This window comes from Macaca nemestrina, chromosome 9 (genome assembly GCF_043159975.1).
Source record: "Macaca nemestrina isolate mMacNem1 chromosome 9, mMacNem.hap1, whole genome shotgun sequence".
NCBI lineage: Eukaryota > Metazoa > Chordata > Mammalia > Primates > Cercopithecidae > Macaca > Macaca nemestrina.
The window spans coordinates 117,320,398-117,345,517 of NC_092133.1; the positions used below are offsets into that span (position 1 = coordinate 117,320,398).

Below are 25,120 nucleotides of genomic sequence, written 5' to 3' on the forward strand. Positions count from 1 at the left end.
TCACAGCCCTCTTCACTGAACCTTTCCTGTATTGTACCAGAGATCTGCGTAATGACCATTATGTAATCAGGTGTCAGAAAAGCTGTTTTTCACATGGACACAAGGAGGGGAACAACACACACTGGGACCTGTTGTAGGGGGTTGAGTGGAGGGAGAGGATCAGGACAAATAGCTAATGCATGCTGGGCTTAATATTTAGGTGATGGGTTGATAGGTACAGCAAACCACCATGGCACACGTTTACCTATGTAACAAATCTGCACGTTCTGCATATGTATCCTGGAACTTAAAGGAAAACGAAATTTAAAAAAAGAAAAGTCGTATTATTACTGTATCTGACGTCAAAAGAACATAATATACTAAAACTGGAGAGTTACTGTTCCTGAGATAAAATTTAATGTAAAGCAAATTTGCCTTCTATCATATTTCAAGCATATGCTCAAAAAAATTAAGAACACCTTGCCAGTTTTAATTACTAAATATTTTGGTTTTAAAACTAAATTTGTTCCATTTTGAATTTCCATTTAGCCTGCAGGGGTGTCCAATCTTTGGCTTCCCTGGGACACACATAAGATGCACTAACACTAGTGATAGCTGATCAGCTAAAAAAAAAAAAATTGCAAAAATCTTATAATTTTTTTAAGAGAGAGTCTTGCCCTGTCGTCCAGGATTGAGTGCAGTAGCAAGATCTCAGCTCACTGCAGCCTGCATCTCCTGGGTTCAAAGTATTCTCCCACCTCAGCCTCTGCAGTTGCTGGGATTACAGGCATGCTCACTGCGCCTGGCTCATTTTTGTATTTTTAGTACAAACAGGGTTTTGCCATGTTGGCCAGGCTGGTCTTAAACTCCTGACCTCAAGTGATCCACCAGCCTTGGCCTCCCAAAAGTGCTGGGATTACAGGTGTGAGTCACCGCGTCCTGCCAAGAGCTTATAATGTTTTAATATTTGTCGGGCAGCATTCGAAGTTGTCCGGGGCCGCGGGAGCCCATGGATTGAGACAGCACGATCTACAGCTTACTCTTCCCCAAATATTAAAACATACCATTAATTATCTTCCTTAATTTTAAGAAAATAGCCTTTTAGCCCATCGGAACCCAATTTGAAAGAGAAGAGACACAGGTAACAAAAGCCTAGGATAAACTGAGCATTAAATCTATCTCTGAGGGAAAACATTCCAGATTGAAATATACATCAATAAGATTGCTTCTGCCCGTCCCTACATTCTTATTTACAGGATACTTACAGCGCTGTAATAACAGAGAATTCAAAAACTGTCTGAATAACTATTTTGTAAATTACTGTTATTCAAGCATTAAAAAAGCAAAACCAGGCCAGGCGCGGTGGCTCACGCCTGTAATCCCAGCACTTTGGAAGGCCGAGGCGGGCGGATCACGAGGTCAGGAGATCCAGATCATCCTGGCTAACACGGCGAAACCCGTCTCTATTAAAAATACAAAAAATTAGCCGGGCGTGGTGGCAGGGGCCTGTGGTCCCAGCTACTCAGGAGGCTGAGGCAGGAGAATGGCGTGAACCCGGGAGGTGGAGCTTGCAGTGAGCTGAGATCACACCGCTGCACTCCAACCTGGGCACCAGAGCAAGACTCCCTCTAAAAAAAAAAAAAGGCAAAACCAAAACAGCCTGTGTCCAGGGCTCCAATCAATCAAGCGACGGGAATCTCAGAGCAAGGGAACAGGCTCTGCTTGTCATGTTTTCCCGTTTTCCTCTCTCGATTTTCCTGAAAATTCTGAAGGTCGCAGAGGTAGAGATGAAAATCCAAGGTCACCAAGACTTAAGAAGGCATGGGATGGTGAAAGCTATTTTTAATTATAGTGTTGACCTCAAGATTGACTGACCCAGTAATCCTTACAGAAATACTGTAGGAAGAACGTTTAACTTTTATTCATTTATTTTATTCATTTGCTGCTTGTGAACATTGATGCCTCGTGCCTGTTGGCGGGGTGGGGCATAGGAGGCCTCTTGACGACTGCGGCGGGAGGGGGCACAAAGTCCGGGGGCGGCGGCGGGAGCTCTGGGTCGTCCAGGCGCGGTGGCGGTGGCTGCGGTGGCAGGAAGTCATCGGGCAGGGCGAGGAAGCCCCCGCTGCCTGTACCCTTGGCTTTGGGGGGCATGGCGGGGCTGCCCCTGGTGTCCCAGGACCTCTGCACCGGACGGGGTGGGGCAGGCTGGACTTGGGGCCCTGCGGGGCCGGGGTACTCCCGGCTCCTAGTGGTTCCTGAGGGCTGGCTTCTTATCCTGAAACCAAGGGACAGCAGCATTCATTATTTAAAAATTTTTGAAATTTAAATTTATTGGGATTAATTAATGGAGAAAGAGTCTCACTGTGTCGCCCAGGCTGAGTGCAATAGAGCGATCTGGGCTCACTGCAGCCTCGACCTCCTGAGCTCAAGCGATCCTCCTGCCTCAGTCTCCTGAGTAGCATTCTTTATTCTTGACAAAACAGCCCCAGTGGACAAGACCATGCCATAGATATGTGAGTCTCTGTCCTGGCGGGGGGGGGGGGGCGGGGGGGGGGCGGGGGGGGGGGGCGGGGGGGGGGGCGGGGGGGGCGGGCATCCCTCAGTCACTGAGACTCCTGGTTGTTCGTGAACTCATCTTTGCTCTGGAATAGGGAAATGACTCTCAATGGCCATTATTATTATTATTATTACTATTATCATTATTATTGAGACAGAGTCTTGTTCTGTCGCCCAGGCTGGAGTGCAGTGGCGCCATCTTGGCTCACTGCAACCTCTGCTTCCTGAGTTTAAGCGATTTTCCTACCTCAGCCTCCCTAGTAGCTGGGACTACAAGCGCTGGCCATCACGTCCAGCTAAGTTTTGTATTTTTAGTGGAGATGGGGTTTCACCATGTTGGTCAGAGTGGTGTCGAACTCTTGACCTCATGATCTGCCTGCCTCTGCCTCCCAGAGTGCTGGGATTACAGGATGAGCCACCGCGCCTGGTTTTTTAATTTTTAAATTTTTATTATTTATTTATTTATTTTTTGGGACAGGATCTCGCTGTGTCACCCAGACTGGAGTGCAGTGGCGCAAGCTCGACTTACTGCAACCTCGACTCACTGCAACCTCTGCCTCTAGGGCTCAGTGATCCTCATGCCTCATCCTCCTGAGTAGCTGGGATGACAAGCATGTGCGACCATGTCCAGCTAATTTTTGTATTTTTTGTAGGATGATTTTTTGCCATGTTGCTCAGGCTGGTCTCCAACTCCTGGGTTCGAGTGATCTGCCCACCTTGACCTCCCAAAATGCTCGGATTACAGGTGTGAGTCACCTCACCTGGACAGTTTACCTTTTCTCAACTGCATGAAAGTTGACTGGTTCACCAGGTAGAAAATGAGCCCCGTAGTCTGTATTATGACCTGTGTCTCAGGTTGTGATGAGATCAAATGAGATACATATGAGTTCTGAAAAGAAAAATCACCAGCGTGCTATTGGTAGCAACCAGAATGCCAAATTTGGCTAAAGTCTAATAGAGGCATAGCCCTTCCTCTGCCAATACTGGAATAGATGATAATAATTTATATTTATATAACAAATCATCCCCAGGCAGCTGGATTGAATCCCTCTGTTTTAGTGATAATTATCATTCCAATTTACATTTCATCAGGGTTCCAGTTTTTTTCTTCCTCTGCTTAATAGCCTCTTACCACTGAAGATTAAATTTGGAAGTTTTTTTTTTTTTTCTAACAAAGTGCCTTCTAATTTAGTTTCTATTTTATTTAGTTTATTTACTTATCATGATAAGCTAATTAACTGGCGATGTATTTTTTCCTTTTTAAAAAATTTCTGAACAGGCAGCTTGGGTATTGATGTTCACATATAGTTAAGTGATTTCTATTCTGGGATTCTTTTTTTTTTTCAGCATTTTTAAATGCTTTCCTTCGATTGACATTATAGAAATAATGAAAATAAGAATAGCTGAAAGCGCATTGCATGAGAAGTGCAGGCTTGAGAAGATAATGTGAACATTAAAGAAATACAACTTTTACAGGCCTGCAGTGGTTGTCAAAATTATAAGAAGTTCAATAAATACCAAGATTTAGTTGTTTTCATGACTGGCCGATGGACAAAATGAAGGGGTGAAAGAAGTGAAAAATTGCTAAAGCGAAGCCTGTCCTAGCTGGGAGACATGCTGTTGTCACAGTTATTTAAGGTTGTTTTGACTCACGCAAGAGAAATATTCAACAGAATTTATACAGTCAACTGAGAGGTTTTGAACTAGATTAGTAACTAAATCATAATTATTAGCTATGATTTTAAAGTAGAGTTAAGTGAATCCTCATTGATCTAATCAGTTGAAAAAATGTTGTGGAGGATGTCATACCTATTGGCTATTATTTTATAATGTATTTTCTCCTCCATCACCCTGGGGATGTATGTAGGACATTAATGGAGAAAATAGAAAATGCAACCTTTTTTTTTCTGTTTTTCTTGTTTTATGACAAGGTCTTTATCTATCATACAGGCTGGAGTGCAGTGGTGTGATCACAGCTCACTGCAGCCTTGAAATTCTAGGCTCAAGCAATTCAAACACCTCAGCCACCCAAGTAGCTAGGACCACAGGTGCATGCCACCATGCCTGGCTAATTTTTTGATTTCTAGTAGAGATGAGCCCTTGTTCTGTCATCCAGGCTGGTCTGGAACTCCAGGGCTCGAGCAATTCTCCTGCTTCGGCCTCCCAAAGTGCTGGGATTACAGGCGTGAGCCACCGTACCCAGCCTGTTTTTTCTTTTTAAAAGAGCAATTATTGGAACAATGTGAATGGTTGAGAACATGGGCTTTAGGGGACAGCTGACGGAACGTATGTCAGCTGCTTGCTGGTTTTACCTTGGATGTTTCAGCGAGTGTCTGGGCCTCTTGGAGAACAGCACTGACAGAATGCAGCCTGGGGCATCTGTCCATTGGGCTGGGCGGTGCCGTTTATAGGTCCTGAGAGGGAGGAAGCGAGAAAAGAAGAGCGAGCAAAGCATTTTCAACATTCTTGAAAGTTAATCTGAAAATAAAAGCAGTTTACATCTCTAAAGCAAAGAAAGATACTTGCCGGCTACTTCTTACAAAAAATAAAAAAATAAAAAAATAAAAACAAAGCAAAGAGAGCAATTCACAGGCATGGCACGGTACACAAAACCTTATGAAAAATCTGAGGTTCTGTGACAAAACTTTATATGAGATTCAGCAAAAGGTTCAGGAAGGTGAGTTCGGTATTTGATAAAGCTCACCGAGGAGGGTCTGGATTAACTGGGATCGTGGAGAAGAATAGTATGTTTTACTTTTGAAAAGCTTTTGATAATTGAAGAATAAACCTTGAAAACCAATTTCCTTTCAAAAAAATTTCACTGTTGATTTCCCTAAAATGTATTTACCTAGTTTCATACTGTGCTGAGTACAGGAACAACTTTCGAACATTATCCTCAACAAAGAGTATATTGGGCCGGGCGCGATGGCTCAGGCCTGTAATCCCGGCACTTCGGGAGGCCGAGGCGGGCAGATCATGAGGTCAAGAGATTGGGACCATCATGGCCAACATGGGGAACCCCGTCTCCACTGAAAATACAAAAATTAACTGGGCCTGGTGGCGCACGTCTGTAGTCCCAGCTACTTGGGAGGCTGAGGCAGGAGTATAGCTTGAACCTGGGAGGCGGAGCTTGCAGTGAACTGAGATCACACCACTGCTCTCCAGCCTGGCGACAGGGCGAGACTCAGTCTCAACAACAACAACAAAAAACAGATAAACAACAACAACAACAAAGAGTACATTGGACACAGAAACAACAGACAGATATTTGGGCAAAATGTGCGGGTCCCTGAACTAATCTGGAATTAGATGTGGGTTTTTTTGCTTTGTTTTTTTTTCCCCAAAAGTCCTGATATTACAATTTTATTTTCTCGCCTTTTAATTTGTCCTTTTGACACAAAGCTTGACTCATGGAAAGTCTGCAGTTGTTAGAGAATCAGATAGAAGAAGCTCTACGTTGATTTCTCCACTCCTTAGAAAGGATCCCGCCAAAGATGGCCACCTCTCCACACCTAGGCTGTTTCTCCTGCAAGCGAATTGCAGCCCAGCCCACACCAGTCTCAGCCTGGGTGACAGAATGAGACTCAGTCTCAAAAAAAAAAAAAAAAAAAAAAAAAAAAAAAAAAAAAGAATGATACTCAGGGGAAAATGGTGGGAAGGGGGAGAAAGATAAGAGACTACAAATTGGATTCTGTGTGTACTGCTTGGGTGATCGGTGCACCAAAATCTCACAAATCACCACTAAAGGAGTTACTCAAGTAACTAAATACTACCTGTTTGCCAAAAATTTATGAAAAGAAAAATTAAATTTTTTAATGGTGAAAATTGAGTGTCGTACTTTCAAGTTACAAAAGGCACATCTATCATGAGACTTAATTATTCTAATGTTTAAAGAAATGAAGAGAACAACCAGAGTTTAAATAGAAAAGCTGTCAGACATTTCGTCTACAGCAATGAAATGTGTAGCATGCGTTTTGTATTTTGAAACCTAGTTTTCAGCCAGCCTGGGGGAAGAAGAAGAGGAAACAGAACTGAGCATTGGGGTAGGTAGGAGGAAAGTAAGAAACCGGCTGGAAGCAGCAGGGAAAGAAGAAGCGGTGAGGACTCCAGGCAGAGCCAGTCCTCCTGCTTGGGGCCTGAGCATAGGAAAGCAAACCCCGGGCAGGAGGAAGGAGCCCCAGGCTGTGGACGCCTCTGGGGGAATCTTGGGTCAGCGATGGCCAGAGGAGCTCCTGAACTTAAGCAGTATCTGCCACCTCCCTACCTTTGGGTGTCTTCTGGTGGCCAATGTGCTGCTGTCAGGACCTTTGCTGGCTCCCAACTTCGACTGGGCAGGCTCCAAAGCAGTGGAGTTGGCGCTACTGCCACCTCTACCTCGTGGATCACAGAGCTGCAGGATGGCTTCACCCGCCGCACCCTGAGCTGGCCCCACTTGCGGCTGGCATTGGGGGACAGTGTGTTCCAGGCACTTCTGCTCCTATATATCGCGTCCTGCATCTTTGCTATCTGTACACCGGTAGAAGTCAGAGCCACAGGCTGGCTCTGCAGAACCCTTGTACCAGCCCTGATTGGGGCTGGCTTTGGCGCATATGTGACAATTCAGTGTGGACCCCATGGGGCACTTGTGCTCTTCTCAGGCAGCTTGGGCCTTCGCTCGCCCCCAAGTCTGCAGAGTTCAACACCTATCGCCTTTTCCTGGCAAAAGCAGTGCTGGCACGGGCAGTCCTGGGCCACGGGGGCAGCACTGCACTAGCAACCCGCACCCCATATCACCCCCATACTCTGAGCTGACTTGTCTGCTAAAAAAACCTGCCACCCTGTCTGGTTTATTTTAGAAGGGCCTGGATGCAACAAGCCGGAGAGCTGTGACTGGGGGAGGAGAGAGCACAAACTGATTTATCCTCCTTCCACCACCACCCAACAACTGAGGACCACCAACTGAAGAGAAACAACTGAGGGAACCAACTGAGGGCACTAACCGAAGGCAACCAATGAGGGCACCCACTGAAGACCACCAAGTGAAGGCCAGTTGCCCTGCCAACCAGAACGCATCCTGGATCAGAGGAAACAATCAGGTCCAGAATCCCCTGCAGGCATCCCCACAAACTTGGAACTTGAGAGCACAGGCACATGGCTCACAAGGCCCCGCTCTGCCAGCGGCTCCACCCCACCTTTCATTCCTCGCTGGCTGCTGGGCATTTTCATGTTGCTCACTGTGATGAAGTTCCTAGGGATCATCCCTTACAATGAATGATGCTAAAATTACTGAAACCAAATCTGCCTCATGCAGTGTCTGGGTTTCATAGAATCCCCTTTACCCCATAACCTCTGGGATTTTTACAAACCAGAAAAATGACAGATTTCTGCAGCTGCTTTCAGAAAAATACATTCCCATAAGCTAAGCCTACACTATAATGTCAAATCATATTTCATATACATGTATATATACACATATATATTCAATCCACATATATTCCATTTCCATTTTTGAAAATAATACACGTATTTCATCAAATTAACATGAGTAACAGAAGATATTCTCTAAAATTTATACACTAAGTATATCACAGTTTTCTAGTGATCATTTTGATGCAGCAACTTAGACTCTATGGCTTCAACAAACAAAGAGGTTTATGTAAGAGGAAAGCACCACATAATACAAAAATTTAAATGTGATCATCATTGCTACTTTTAACTGGCAATTACCCAGTAAATGTATTGTGAACTGCTTTGTGACTATGGTGACTCATTTAATCTTGTGATCCTTGGTTTGATTATCTCAAAAATGTGAGTAACATCATTTTATAAACTTGCTCTAAAAATTAAATGAGAGAAAAATAATCCTTCTCTGTGTATTGAACATTTAGAAAATTGTAGGCATTCTGTCCAGATTTTTACACACTTACCTTATTGAAGCCTCATAACAACCCTATCTTTTAAATTAAAGGCATTTTGCCCACCCAAATTTTTACTCATTTACCTTATGGAAGCCTCAAAAGAATCCTCTCTTTTATAAATAAGCAAAGTGAGGCTCTGAGGAGTTAAAAACACATGCACCATCACGTCCTAATGAGTGTTGGAACTGGGATTCAAATCCAGTTCTCTCTGATGCCAAAAGTGGTGCACCTTAATGAAGACCAAGTTATACCCAGCACATGGAGGGATAAAAACATGTGGATCCCCTTTCTTGACCCTCTTATGTGTGGATTTCAATGGGTTTCATGGCCTCAGAACAATCCTAGACTCCCTCCCAGGTTGCCTTGCAGTCATTCCCTTCTTCTCGCTAATGAATGGGAATCTGCACATTTAGACCACAAGCATCTCCTTTGAAACAGGTTTCTTAATTAAGAAATGACATTTTTGGCAGGGGATGGTGGCTCACGCCTGTAATCCCAGTGCTTAGGGAAGCTAAGGTGAGCAGATCACCTGAGGTCAGGAGTTCGAGACCAGCCTGACCAATGGTGAAACTCCGTCTCTCCTAAAAAGGACAAAATTAGGCACGATGGCGCATGCCTCTAATCCCAGCTACTGGGGAGCTACGCCAGGAGAATCGCTTGAATCCAGGAGGCAGAGGTTACAGTGACCCAAATTATAGGTATTGTATCCAGATTTTTACACACTTACCTTATAGAAGCCTCATAGAAACCCCCACTCTTAAATTACAAACATTTTTGCCATGGTTTTCACACACTTACCTTATGGAAGCCTCATGACAATGACACCTTTTATAGATGAGAAAGCTGAGGCTTTGGATGCCTCTGGGGGAATCTTGGGCCATCAGCGGCCAGAGGAGCTCCTGAACTTAAGTGGTATCCGTTGCTTCCCTACCTTTCGGTGTCTTCTGGTGGCCAATGTGCTGCTGTCAGGACTCTCGCTGGCTCCCAAATTTGACTGGGCAGGCTCCAAAGCAGTGGAGTCCTGCGCTACTACCACCTCCAGTTCGTGGACCTCAGAGCTGCAGGACAGCTTCACCCACTGCACCCTGAGATAGCCTGGCTTGTGGCTGGCATTGGGCGATAGTGTGTTTTGGGCACTTCTGCTCCTGTGTATCGTGGCCTGCGTCTTCACTGTCTGCATGCTGGTAGATGTCAGAGCCACAGGCTGGCTCCGCAGAGCCTTGTGCATTTTCAACACTTCGGTGTGGACCCCATGGGGCACCCCTGCTCTTCTCAGGCAGCTTGGGCCTTCGCTTGCCCCCAGGTCTGCAGAGCTGAACACTTCTGGCCTCTTCCTGGCAAAAGCACGGCTGGCACAGGCAGCCCTGGGTCATGGGGCAGCATTGGGATAGCAGCCCTCACCCCATGTCAGCCCCGTACCCTGAGCCGACTTCTCTGCTAAGAAAACCCTGCCAACCTGTCCAGTTTATTTTAGAAGGGCCTGGATACAACAAACCTGAGAGCTGTGACTGGGGAGGAGACAGCACAAACGGATTCATCCTCCTTCCACCACTGCCCAACAACTGACGACCACCAACTGAAGAGAAACAACTGAGGGAACCAACTGAGGGCACTAACCGATGGCAACCAATGAGGGCACCCACTGAAGGCCACCAAGTGAAGGCCAGTTGCCCTGCCAACCAGAACGCATCCTGGTTCAGAGGAAACAATCAGGTTCAGAATCCCCTGCAGGCATCCCCAGAAACTTGGAACTTGAGAGCACAGGCACATGACTCACAAGGTCCTGCCCTGTCAGCGGCCCCGACCCACCTTTCATTCATTGCTGGCTGCTGGGACCTTTCCGGTTTCTCACTGTGAAGAAGTTCCTAGGGATCATCACCAAATTGAATGATGCTAAAATCACTGAAACCAAATCTGCCTCACGCAGTGTCTGAGATTCATAAAGCCCCCTTTCCTCCATAATCTCTGAAGGATTAACAAACTAGAATGAAGAGAGATTTCTGCAGATACTTTCAGAAAAAACCGTTGCCATGAGCTAAGCCTACTCTATAATATCAAGTCATGTTTCATATATACACATATATATCCAATCCACATATGTTCCATTTATGTTTTTGAAAATAACACATGTTCAATCAAATTAACAAGACTAACAAAAGAAATTTTCTAAAATGTACACACTAAGTACATCACATTTTTCTTTTCTTTCTTTCTTTTTTTTTTTTTTTTTTTTTTGAGACGGAGTCTTGCTCTGTCGCCCAGGCTGGAGCGCAGTGGCACGATCTTGGCTCACTGCAAGCTCTGCCTCCCGGGTTCATGCCATTCTCCTGCCTCAGCCTCCCGAGTAGCTGGGACTACAGGTGCCTGCCACCACGCCTGGCTAAATTTTTGTATTTTTAGTAGAGAAGGGGTTTCTCCATGTTAGCCAAGATGGTCTCGATCTCCTGACCTTGTGATCCACCCGCCTTGGCCTCTCAAAGTTCCTGGATTACAGGCGTGAGCCACTGTGCCCGGCCAGTATATCACATTTTTCTAATGATCGCTTTGATACAGCAACTTAGAATCTATGGTTTCAAAACACCAAGAGGATTATGTAAGAGAAAACCACACCATAATGCAAAATTTTCAATGTGATAATCATTGCTACTTTTAACTAAAAATTACCCAATGAATGCATTGTGAACTGCTTTGTGACTTTGGTTATCTAGTTATTCTTTCTCATCATTGGTTTGATTGTCTAAGATATATGAGTATCACCAATCTTATAAACTCATTCTAAAAATTAGATGAGAAAAAATAATCCTCCTTCTGCATTTACTGAACACTTAAAAATTATAGGTATTGTATCCAGATTTTTACACACTTACCTTATAGAAGCCTCACAGTAATGCTCTCTTTCAAATTACAAGCATTTTGCCATGGTTTTTACACACTTACCTTATGGAAATCTCAAAACAATCACGTCTTTTAATAGATGAGAAAACTGAGGCTTTGGATGCCTCTGGGGGGACCTTGGGCCAGCAACGGCCAGAGAAGCTCCTGAATTTAAGCAGAATCTGTCACCTCCCTACCTTTGGGTGTCTTCTGGTGGCCAATGTGCTGCTGTCAGTACCCTTGCTGGCTCCCAAATTCGACTGGACGGGCTCCAAAGCAGTGGAGTCCGGCGCTACTGCCACCTCCACCTTGTGGATCCCAGAGCTGCAGGACGGCTTCACCGACGCACCCGGAGCTGGCCCCGCTTGTGGCTGGCATTGGGGGACAGCGTGTTCCGGGCACCTCTGCTCCTGTATATCCCGGCCTGCGCCTTCACTGTCTTCACACTCTTAGATGTAAGAGGCACAGGCTGGCTCTGCAGAACCCTTGTGCCGGCCCTCACTGGGGCTAGCTTTGGTGCACATGCGACAGTTAAGTATGGTCCCCATGGGACACCCCTGCTCTTCTCCAGCAGCGTGGGCCTTTGCTTGCTCCCAAGTCTGCAGGGCTCAACACCTATTGCCTCTTCTTTCCAAAAGCATGGCTGGCATGGGCAGCTTGAGCCATGGGGTGGCACTGCACTAGCATCCCGCACCCCACATAACCCCTGAACCCTGAACTGACTTGTCTGCTAAAAAAAAAAACCTGCCAACTGGTCCAGTTTATTTTAGAAGGGCCTGGATACAAGCCTGAGAGCTGTGACTGGGGAGGAGAGAGCACAAACGGATTCATCCTCCTTCCACCACTGCCCAACAACTGAAGACCACCAACTGAGGACCACCAGTTGAAGAGCACCAACTGAGGGCACTAACTGAAGGAAACCAATGAGGGCACCCACTGAAGGCCACCAAGTGAAGACCAGTTACCTTGCCAACCAGAACGCATCCAGGTTCTAGGAAACAATCAGGTCCAGAATCCCCTGCGTGCCTCCCCACAGACTTGGAACTTGAGAGCACAGGCACATGGCTCACAAGGCCCTGCCCTGCCAGCGGCCCCGCCCCACCTTTCATTCATTGCTGGTTGCTAGGACGTTTCAGGTTTCCCACTGAGAAGTGCCTAGGGATCATCGCCTTATAATGAATGATGCTAAAATTGCTGAAATCAAATCTGCCTCATGCAGTGTCTGGGATTCATAGAATCCCCTTTTCCCCATGATCTCTGAAACATTTACCAACTAGAAATAAGAGAGATTTCTGCGGGTGCTTTCAGAAAAAAACATTCCCATGAGCTAAGCCTACTTTCTAATGTCAAGTCATATTTCATATACACACATATATCCAATCAATATATGTTCCATTTACATTTTTGAAAATAACACGTGTTCAATGAAATTAACAAGTGTAACACAAGAAATTTTCTAAAATTTACACACTAATTACATCACATTTTTCTAATGATCACTTTGATAGAGCAACTTAGAATCCATGGTTTCAAAACACCAAGAGGATTATGTAAGTGAAAACCACAACATAATACAAAATTTTCAATGTGATCATCTTTGCTACTCTTAACTAGAAATTACCCAGTGAACGCATTGTGAACTCCTTTGTGACTTTGGTGATCTATTTATTCTTTCTTATCATTGGTTAGATTGTGTAAGAAATATGAGTATCACCAATTTTATACACTTGCTCTGAAAATTAAATGAGAAAAAATAATCCTTCTTCTCCATATACTGAACACTTAAAAAATTACAGATATTGTGTCCAGATTTTTACACACTTACCTTATAGAAGCCTCATAGAAACGCTCTGTTTCAAATTACAAGCATTTTGCCATGGTTTTTACACACTTACCTTATGGAATCTTCATAACAATCACATCGTTTATAGATGAGAAAACTGAGGCTTTGGATGCCTCTGGGGGAACCTTGGGCCAGCAATGGCCAGAGGAGCTCCTAAACTTAAGCAGCATCAGTTGCCTCCCTACCTTTTGGCGTCTTCTGGTGGCCAATGTGCTGCTATCAGGTCCCCTGCTGGCTCCCAAATTCGACTGGGTAGGCTCCATAGCAGTGGAGTCCGGCGCTAATGCCATCACCACCTCGTGGATCTCAGAGCTTCAGGACGGCTTCACCCGCCGCACCCTGAGCTGGCCCCATTTGTGGCTGGCATTGGGGGACAGCGTGTTCCCGGTGCCTCTGCTCCTCTATATGGCAGCCTGCGCCTTCACTGTCTGCACACTCATAGACGTCAGAGCCACAGGCTGGCTCTGCAGGACGCCTGTGGCAGCCCTGACTGGAGCTGGCTTTGGTGCACATGTGGAAGTTTACTGTGGTCCACATGGGGCACCCTTGCTCTTCTCAGGAAACTTGGCCTTCGCTTGTCCCCAAGTCTGCAGAGCTCAACACCTATCACATCTTCCTGGCAACGGCGTGGCTGACACAGGCAGCCCTGGGCCATGGGGTGGCACTGCACTAGCAGCCCGCACCTTGCATCACCCCCATACCCTGAGCTGACTTGTCTGCTAAGAAAAACCTGCCAACATCTCTGGTTTATTTTATAAGGGCCTGGAGGCAACAAGCCTGAGAGCTGTGACTGGGGGAGGAGAGAGCACAAACGGATTCATCCTCCTTCTACCACTGCCCAACAACTGCAGACCACCAACTGAAGAGAAACAACTGAGGGAACCAACTGAGGGCACTAACAGATGGCAACCAATGAGGGCACCCACTGAAGGCCACCAAGTGAAGGCCAGTTGCCCTGCCAACCAGACTACATCCTGGTTCAGAGGAAACAATCAGGTTCAGAATCCCCTGCATGCATCCCCACAATGCTGGAACTTCAGAGCACAGGCACATGGCTCACAAGGCCCCGCCCTGCCAGCGGCCCCACCCCACCTTTCATTCATTGCTGGCTGCAGGGACCTTTCAGGTTTCTCACTGTGAAGACGTTCCTGGGGATCATCCCTTATAATGAATGATACTAAAATCACTGAAACCAAATCTGCCTCACGCAGTGTCTGGGATTCATAGAACACCCTTTCCTCCATAATCTCTGAAACATTAACAAACTAGAAATAAGAGAGATTTCTGCAGGTGCTTTCACAAAAAACCATTGCCATAAACTAAGCCTACACTCTAATATCAAGTTATATTTCATATGTACACATATATATCCCATCCACATATATTCGATTTACATTTTTGAAAATTACACATTTGTTCAAATTAACAAGACTAACAGGAGAAATTTTCTAACGTTTACACACTAAGTACATCACATTTTTCTAATGATCACTTTGATAGGGCAGCTTAGAATCTATGGTTTCAACAAAGGAAGAGGCTTACGTAAGAGAAAACTACCACAAAATACGAATTTTCAATGTGATCATCATCGCTACTGTTAACTAGAAATTACCCAGTGAATGCATTGTGAACTGCTTTGTGACTGTGGTGATTTATTTAGTCTTTCTGATCACTGGTTTGATTGCCTAAGAAATATGAGTATCTCCAATTTTACAAACTTGGTCTAAAAATTAATGATCTAAAAATGAGAGAAAGATAATCTTCCTTATCCACATATTGAACACTTACAAAATTGTAGACACTGTGTCCAGTCTTTTACACACTTACCTTTTAGAAGCCTCATAATCCTCTCTTTTAAATTACAAGCATTTTGTCATGGTTTTTACCCACTTACCTTATGGAAGCCTCGTAACAACCACATCTTCTATAGATGAGCAAACTGAGGCTCAGACGAGTTAAAAACACATTCACCATCACATTATAAAGAGCATTGGACCTGGGATTCAAATCCAGTTTTCTCTGACGCCGAAAGTGGTGCAATTTAAGGAGGACCAAGTGATACCCAGAACATGGAGGGATCAGAACACGTGAATTGTCTTTTCTACCCCCTCGTGTGTGAATTTCAATGGCTTGCACTGCCTCAGAACAATCCTAAACTCCCTCCCAGGTTGCCTTGCAGTGGTTCCCTTTTCCTTGGGGATGATGAGGAATCTGCATATTTAGACCACAAGCATCACCTTTTAACAGGTGTGTTGATCAAGAAATGAAATTTGCTAGGCCGTATGTTACTAAGTGTGAATTGTCCAGCTTCTCTGCAATAAATAAAGGGGCTATTCCATGTAAAAAATCACAGCATCCACTGAATTTGCACAGAAAGATTTGGAACTGTGCTGCAGGAGCATCTTACTGACAGCTGCACAGGAAGACCAGCCGGAACACACAAAGCAGGAGCAGCTCCCAAGGCCAGGTGTGGTGGTTCTTGCCTGTCATCCCAACAAAGTGGGAGGCCAACGTGGGTGAATCACTTGAGACCAGGGGTTTGAGAGCAGCCTGGGCAACACAGTGAGGCCCTGTCTCTACAAAATATCATTTTTCATTATTAGAATCAAGAAGAGTACCTCTAACCCTCCGCCATTACTTTAGGAGAGAGAGCTCTGCTCTAGAACTCAAGATATGAAATTGGGAGTCCCGATGTGGCTACTTAAGTTTAAATACAAGAGCTATCAGACATTTCCTCTACTGTAATGAAATCTGTAGCATCCATTTCGTATTTTGAAAACTTAGTTTTAACCAGCCTAGGAAAAGAAGAAGAGGACACAGAAGTGGGCATTTGGGCAGGGCAATGAAAAGTAACCGGCTGGATGCAACAGGAAAGAAGAAGGGGTGGGGAGTCAGAGCAAGTTCTCCTGCTTGGGGCCCAGGCCTAGGAAAGCAAACTAGAGGCAGGAGGGAGGAGCCCTAGGCTGCGGATGCCTCTTGGGGCAACCTCGGGTGAGCAACGACCAGAGGAACTCCTAAGTTCAAGCGGTATCTGTAGTCTCCCTACCTTTTGGCGTCTTCTGGTCGTCATGGCTCCTGAATCAGACTAGGCAGACTCCAAAGCAGTGGAGTCTGGCGCTACTCCCACCGCCACCTCCTGGATCTCAGAGCTGCAGGACGGCTCCAAACACCACAACCTGAGTTGGCCCCGCTTGTTGCTGGCATTAAGGGGCAGCTTCTTCCCGGTGCCTCTGCTCATCTCTTCTGGGGCCTGCGCCTTTGCTGGCTGCCCACTCATAGATGTCAGAGCCTCAGGACGGCTCTGCAGAAGCCCTGTGGTGGCCCTGCCTGGGGTTGGCTTTGGTACACTCGCGACAGTTCAGCGTGGTCCCTATGGGGCACCTGTGCTCTTCTCGGGCAGCTTGGTCCTTCATTTGCCCCCACGCCTGCAGAGCTGAGCATCTGCCACCTCTCCCCAGGAACGGCCACCAAATGCTACCAACTGAAGGCACCCACTGAAGGCACTAACTGAAGGCCGGTTGCCCTGCCAACCAGATCGCGTCCTTCTTAGGAGGAACCAATCAGGCCTTGGGTTCCCTCCACGCTCCGCCCTTCCATTTGTGATATGGGAGTCCAGGCACTGGCTCACAAGGCCCCGCCCCCACAGCAGCCCCGCCCCACCTTTCATTTATTAGTAGCTGGGAGCAACTTTCAGGTTTCCTCACTGTGAATTATGAATATGACTTATGCTGAAATTACTGTATGCCAGTGTACCTCATGCACTATCTGACGTTCAAACACCCCCTTTGCCCCATCGCCTCTGATTTTTTTGGAATCTACAAAAAGGACAATTTTCGGCAGGTGCTTTCAGAAGAAAACATTGCCATGAGCTAAGATTATGATGTCAAGCCTTATTTCATGTATCAATACATATTCATATTCATAATCCAAAATGCACATATTCAAATTAACAAGACTAACAGTGGAAATTTTCTAAAATGTATACACTAAGTACATCACATTTTTCTAATGAACACTTTGACAGAGCAACTTAGATTCTATGGTTTCCACCAATAAAGAGGCTTATGGAAGAGAAAACTGCCACATAATAAAAGATTTTCAGTTTGATTATCATTGCTGCTTTTAAGTAGCAATTACCCAGTAAGTATATTGTGAACTGCTTTGTGAGTATGGTGACTTATTTAAACTTATTGGTCCTTTGATTATCTTAAAAACAGGAATAATGCCATTTGTATAAACTTGTTCTAAAAATAAAAGGAGAGAAAAATAATCCTCCTTCTCCATATATTGAACAATTACAAAATTAAAGGCATTGTGTCCAGATTTGCACACACTTACCTTATCAAAGCCTCATCACAACCCCGTGTTTTAAATTACAGGCATTATTCCCAGATTTTTACACACTAAGCTAATACAAGCCTCATAAGAGTCCCTTCTTTTAGAGATGAACAAACTGAGGCTCAGAGGATTTAAAAGCTCATTCACCATCACGATGTAATGAGTGTTGGAACTGGGATTCAAATCCAGTTCTCTCTGACACCAAAGGTGGTGCAACTAAATGAAGACCCAGTTATACCCCGCACATGGAGCGATCAAAACATGTGGCTCCCCTTTCTCTGTCCTCTTATGGGTGAATTTCAACAGCTTGCACCGCCTCAGAACAATCCTAAACTCCCTCCCTGGTTGCCTTGTAGTGGCCATGACTTCTTTTTCATGATTAGGAGTCTGCATCTTTGGACCACAAGCATCTATACACAGTTGTTTTGATCAAGAAACAAAATTTTCTAGGCCTTAGGTTACTAACTGTGAATTGTCTAGCTTCTCTGCAATAAAAAAAAAAAGGGCTCTTCCATGTAAAAATATCACAGGATCCACTGAATTTGTGCAGAAAGGTTTGGAACTATACTGCAAGAGCATCTTACTGACAGCTGTGCAGGAAGATTAGTTGAAACACACAAAGCTAGAGCACCTCCAAAGGCCAGGTGTGGTGGTTCTTGCTTATCATGCCAGCAAAGTGGGAGGCCAAGGTGGGTGGATCTGTTGAGGCCAGGAGTTCAAGACCAGACTGGGCAACACAGCCAGAGGATCTTCTGAACTTAAGCAGTATCTATTGCCTCCCTACCTTTGGGTGTCTTCTGGTTGTCAATGTACTGCCGTCAGGTCCCTCGCTGGCTCCCAAATTCGACTGGGCAGGCTCGAGAGCAGTGGAGTCCGGCACTACCGCCACCTCCACCTCGTGGATTCCACAGCTGCAGGACGACTTCATCCTCTGCACCCTGAGCTGGCCCCGCTTGCAGCTGGCACTGGGGGACAGCGTGTTCAGGGCACCTCTGCTCCTGTATATCGCGGCCTGTGCCTTTGCTGTCTGCACACTTGTAGATGTCAGAGCCAGAGGCTGGCTCTGCAGAACCCTTGTGCTGGCCGTGATTGGGGCTGCCTTTGGTGCACATGCGACAGTTTAATATGGTCCACATGGGGCACCCCTACTCTTCTCAGGCAGCTGGACCTTCACTTACCACATATCGACTCTTCCTGGCAAAGGCATGGCTGGCACAGGCAGCCCTGGGCCATGGGGTGGCAATGCGCTAGCAGCTGACACCACGCATCACCCCCATACCCTGAGCTGACCTGTCTGCTAAAAAAAACCCTGCCAATCTGTTTGGTTTATTTTAGAAGGGCTTGTATGCAACAAGCCTGAGAGCTGTGACTGGGGGAGGAGAGAGCACAAACGGATTCATCCTCCTTCCACCACTGCCTAACAACTGAAGACCACCAACTGAAGAGAAACAACTGAGGACCACCAACAGAAGACACCAACTAAGGGTACCAACTAGGGCACTAGCTGAAGGCAACCAATGAGGGCACCCACTGAAGGCCACCAAGTGAAGGCCAGTTGCCCTGCCAACCAGACTACATCCTGGTTCAGAGGAAACAATCAGGTTCAGAATCCCCTGCAGGCATCCCCAGAAACTTGGAACTTGAGAGCACAGGCACATGGCTCACAAGGCCCCGCCCTGCCAGCGGCTCCGCCCCACCTTTCATTCATTGCTGGCTGCTGGGACGTTTCAGGTTTCTCACTGTGAGGAAGTTCCTAGGGATCATCCCTAACAATGAACGATGCTAAAATTACTGAAACCAAATCTGCCTCATGCAGTGTCTGGGATTCATAGAATCACCTTTGCCCCATAATCTCTGAAACATTTACAAACTAGAAACAAGAGAGATTTCTGCAGGTGCTTTCAGAGAAAACATTGCCACGAGCTAACCTTACTCTAAAATGTCAAGTCATATTTCATATATACACATATATATCCAAACCATATATATTCGATTTACATTTTGAAAATAATACGTATGTTCAATCAAATTAACAAGAGTAACACAAGAAATTTTCTAACATTTACTCACTAAGTACATCACATTTTTCTAATGATCACTTCGATAGAGCAACTTAGAATCTATGGTTTCAAAACACGAAGAGGATTATGTAAGAGAAAACCACAACACAATACAAAATTTTCAATGTGAAAATATTGGTACTTCTAACTAGAAATTACCCAGTGAATGCATTGTGAACTGCTTTGTGACCTTGGTTATCTATTTATTCTTTCTGATCATTGGTTAGATTGTCTAAGAAATATGAGTATCACCAATTTTATAAACTTCCTCTGAAAATCAGATGAGAAAAAATAATCCTCCTCCTCCATATACTGAACACTTAAAAAATTATAAGTATTCTGTCCAGACTTTTACAAACTTACCATATAGAAGCCTCATAGAAACCCTCTCTTTTAAATTACAAGCATTTTGCCATGGTTTTTACACACTTACCTTATGGAAATCTCAAAAAAATCACGTCTTTTATAGATGAGAAAACTGAGACTTTGGATGCTTCTGGGGGAAGCTTGGGCCAGCAACGGCCAGAGGAGCTCCTGAATTTAAGCAGAATCTGTCACCTCCCTACCTTTGGGTGTCTTCTGGTGGCCAATATGCTTCTGTCAGGACCCTCGTTGGCTCTGTAATTCAATTGGGCCGGCTCCACAGCAGTGGACTCCGGCGCTACTGCCATCATCACCTCGTGGATCTCAGAGCTGCAGGACGGTTTCACCCACTGCACCCTGAGCTGGCCCCGCTTGCAGCTGGCATTGGGGGATAGCATGTTCTGGGCGCCTCTGCACCTGTATATCGTGGCCTACGTCTTCACTGTCTGCACACTCGTAGACATCAGAGCCACAGGTTAGCTCTGCAGAACGCTTGTGCCAGCCCTGATTGGGGTTGCCTTTGGTGCATATGCGACAATTCAGTGTGGACCCCATGCAGCACCCCGGCTATTCTTGGGCAGCTTGGGCCTTCACTTGCCCCCAAGTCTACAGAGCTAAATACCTTTCACCTCTTCCTGGCAAAAGCATTGCTGGCACTGGCAGCCCTGGGCCATGGGATGGCATTGTGACACCAGCTCACACCCTGTGTCACACCCATGCCATGAGCTGACTTGCCTGCTAAAAAAAACTGCCAACATGTTTGGTTTATTTTAGAAGGGCCTTGATGCAACAAGCCTGAGAGCTGTGACTGCGGGAAGAGTGAGCACAAACGGATTCATCCTCTTTCTACCACTGTGCAACAACTGAGGATCACCAACTGAAGACCACCAACTGAAGAGAAACAACTGAGGGAACCAACTGAGGGCACTAACCGAAGGAAACCAATGAGAGCACCCACTGAAGGCCACCAAGTGAAGGCCGGTCGCCCTGCCAACCAGAACGCATCCTAGATCAGAGGAAACAATCAGGTCCAGAATCCCCTGCATGCCTCCCCACAAACTTGGAACTTGAGAGCACAGGCACATGGCTCACAAGGCCCCGCCCTGCCATCGGCCCTGCCCCACCTTTCATTCATCGCTGGCTGCTAGGACCTTTCAGGTTTCTCACTGTGAAGAAGTTCCTAGGGATCATCCCTTACAATGAACGATGTTAAAATCACTGAAACCAAATGTGCCTCACGCAGTGTCTGGGATTCATAAAAGTCCCTTTCCCCCATAATCTCTGAAACATTAACAAGCTAAAAATAAGAGAGATTTCTGCAGGTGCTTTCAGAAAAAACCATTGCCATGAGCTAAGCCTACCCTATAATGTCAAGTCATATTTCATATATGCACATATATATCCAATCCACATATCTTCGATTTACATTTTTGAAAATAATACATATGTTCAAATTAACAAGACTAACACAAGAAATTTTCTAACATTTACTCACTAAGTACATCACATTTTTCTAATGATCACTTTGATAGAGCAACTTACAATCTATGGTTTCAAAACACCAAGAGGATTATGTAAGAGAAAACCACAACACAATACAAAATTTTCCATGTGAAAATCATTGCTACTTCTAACTAGAAATTACCCACTGAATGCATTGTGAACTGCGTGACCTTGGTTATCTATTTATTCTTTCTGATCATTGGTTAGATTGTCTAAGAAATATGAGTATCACCAATTTTATAAACTTGCTCTGAAAATTAGATGAGAAAAAATAATCCTCCTTCTCCATATACTGAACATTTAAAAAATTATATTGTGTCCAGATTTTTACACACTTACCACATAAAAGCCTCATAGTAACACTCTGTTTCAAATTACAAGCATTTTGCCATGGTTTTTACACACTTACCTTATGGAAATCTCAAAACAATCACATCTTTTATAGATGAGAAAACTGAGGCTTTGGATGCTTCTGGGGGAAGCTTGGGCCAGCAACGGCCAGAGGAGCTCCTGAATTTAAGCAGAATCTGTCACCTCCCTACCTTTGGATGTCTTCTGGTGGCCAATGTGCTTCTGTCAGGACCCTCGTTGGCTCTGTAATTCGATTGGGCCGGCTCCATAGCAGTGGACTCCGGCGCTACTGCCATCATCACCTCGTGGATCTCAGAGCTGCAGGACGGCTTCACCCGCCGCACCCTGAGCTGGCCCCGCTTGCGGCTGGCATTGGGGAATAGCATGTTCCGGGCGCCTCTGCACCTGTATATCCCAGCCTGCGCCTTCACTGTCTGCACACTCGTAGACGTCGGAGCCACAGGCTGGCTCTGCAGAACGCTTTTTCTGGCCCTGACTGGGGCTGGTTTTGATGCACATGTGACAGTTTACTGTGGTCCACATGGGGCACCTCTGCTCTTGGGCAGCTTGGGCCTTCGCTTGCCCCCAAGTCTGCAGAGTTCAACACCTATTGCCTCTTCCTGACAAAAGCATGGCTGGCACAGGCAGCCGTGGGCCATAGGTGGCACTCTGCTAGCAGCCCACACCCCGCATAACCCCCATACCCTGAGCTGACTTGTCTGCAAAGAAAAAGCTGCCAGCCTATCTGGTTTATTTTAGAAGGGCCTGGAGGCAACAAGCCTGAGAACTGTGACTGGGGGAGGAGAGAACACAAACGGATTCATCCTCCTTCCACCACTGTCAGACAACTGAAGAGCACCAACTGAGGGTACCAACTAGGGCACTAGCCGAAGGCAACCAATGAGGGCACCCACAGAAGGCCACCAAATGAAGGGCAGTTACCCTCCCAACCAGACCACATCCTGGTTACAGGAAACAATCAAGTCCAGAATCTCCTGCAGGCATCCCCACAAACTTGCAGCTTGAGAGCACAGGCACATGGCTCACAATACCCAGCCTTGCCAGTGGTCCCGCCCCACATTTCATTCCTTGCTGGCTGCTAGGACATTTGAGGTTTCTCACTGTGAATAAGCTCCTAGGGATCATCGTCTTACGATGAATGATGCTAAAATCACTGAAACGAAATCTGCCTCACACAGTGTCTGAGATTCATAGAACCCTCTTTCCCCAATAATCTCTGAAACATTAACAAACTAGAAATAAGAGTGATTTCTGCAGGTGCTTTCAGAAAAAAACATTGCCATGAGCTAAGCCTACTCTATAAAGTCAAGTCTTATGTCACATATACACATTTAAATACAATCAATATATATTCCATTTACATGTTTGAAAATAACACACATGTTCAATCAAATTAACAAGAGTAACACAAGAAATTTTCTAAAATGTACACACTAAGTACATCACATTTTTCTAATGATCACTTTAATAGAGCAACTTAGAAGCTATGGTTTCAAAAACACCAAGAGGATTATGTAAGTGAAAACCACCACATAATACAAAGTTTTCAATGTGATCATCTTTGCTACTTTTAACTAGAAATTACCCAGTGAACACATTGTGAACTGCTTTGTGACTATGGTGATTTATTTAGTCTTTCTGATCGTTGGTTTGATCGTCTAAGAAATACAGTATCCCCAATTTTATCAACTTGGTCTAAAAATTAATAGTCTAAAAAATAAGAGAGGTCGGGCGTGGTGGCTCACACCTGTAATCCCAGCACTTTGGGAGGCTGAGGCGGATGGATGACAAGGTCAAGACATTGAGAACATCCTGGCCAACATGGTGAAACACCGTCTCTATTAAAAATATAAAAATTTGCTAGGAATGCTGGCGGGCACCTGTAGTCCCAACTTCTCAGGAGGCTGAGGCAGGAGAATCGCTTGAACCCCTGAGGCGGAGGTTGCAGGGAGCCGAGATCGCACCACTGCACTCCAGCCTGGGTGACAGAGTGAGACACCGTCTCAAAAAAAAAAAAAAAAAAAAAAGAAAAGAAAGATAACCCCCCTCCTTGTCCACGTGTTGAACATTTACAAAACGGCAGACATCGTGTCCAGTCTTTTACACACTTACCTTTTAGAAGCCTCATAATCCTCTCTTCTAAATTACAAGCATTTTGTCATGGTTTTTACACACTTACCTTATGGAAGCCTCGTAACAATCATATCTTCTATAGATGAGCAAACTGAGGCTCAGATGAGTTAAAAACACATTCACCATCACATTATAAAGAGCGATGGAACTGGGATTCAAATCCAGTTTTCTCTGATGCCAAAAATGGTGCAAGTTACAGAGCACCAAGTTATACCCAGAACATGGAGGGATAAGAACATGTGGATTGTCTTTTCTGTCCCCTCATGTGTGAATTTCAATGGCTTGCACTGCCTCAGAACAATCCTAAACTCCCTCCCAGGTTGCCTTGCAGTGGTTCCCTTTTCCTTGGGGATGATGAGGAATCTGCATATTTAGACCACAAGCATCACCTTTTAACAGGTGTGTTGATCAAGAAATGAAATTTGCTAGGCCGTATGTTACTAAGTGTGAATTGTCCAGCTTCTCTGCAATAAATAAAGGGGCTATTCCATGTAAAAAATCACAGCATCCACTGAATTTGCACAGAAAGATTTGGAACTATGCTGCAGGAGCATCTTACTGACAGCTGCACAGGAAGACCAGCCAGAACACACAAAGCAGGAGCAGCTCCCAAGGCCAGGTGTGGTGGTTCTTGCCTGTCATCCCAACAAAGTGGGAGGCCAACGTGGGTGAATCACTTGAGACCAGGGGTTTGAGAGCAGCCTGGGCAACACAGTGAGACCCTGTCTCTACAAAATATCATTTTTCATTATTAGAATCAAGAAGAGTACCTCTAACCCTCCGCCATTACTTTAGGAGAGAGAGCTCTGCTCTAGACAAGATATGAAATTGGGAGTCCCGATGTGGCTACTTAAGTTTAAATACAAGAGCTGTCAGACATTTCCTCTACTGTAATGAAATCTGTAGCATCCATTTCGTATTTTGAAAACTTAGTTTTGACCAGCCTAGGAAAAGAAGAAGAGGACACAGAAGTGGGCATTTGGGCAGGGCAATGAAAAGTAACCAGCTGGATGCAACAGGAAAGAAGAAGGGGTGGGGAGTCGAGTCAGAGCAAGTTCTCCTGCTTAGGGCAGGGGATAGGAAAGCGAGCTAGAGGCAGGAGGGAGGAGCCCTAGGCTGTGGATGCCGCTGGGGGGAACCTTGGGTGAGCAACTGCCAAAGGAGCTCCTAAGGCCAAGCGGTATCTGTAGTCTCCCTACCTT

The 25,120-nt window shown here is 45.5% G+C and overlaps 1 pseudogene; it reads right to left on the reverse strand.

Annotated features, from left to right (window-relative positions):
- Positions 1-1,652: 1,652 nt before the first annotated feature.
- Positions 1,653-24,708, reverse strand: LOC105480000 (amyloid beta A4 precursor protein-binding family B member 1-interacting protein-like; annotated as a pseudogene).
- Between the last annotated feature and the right edge of the window lie 412 nt (positions 24,709-25,120).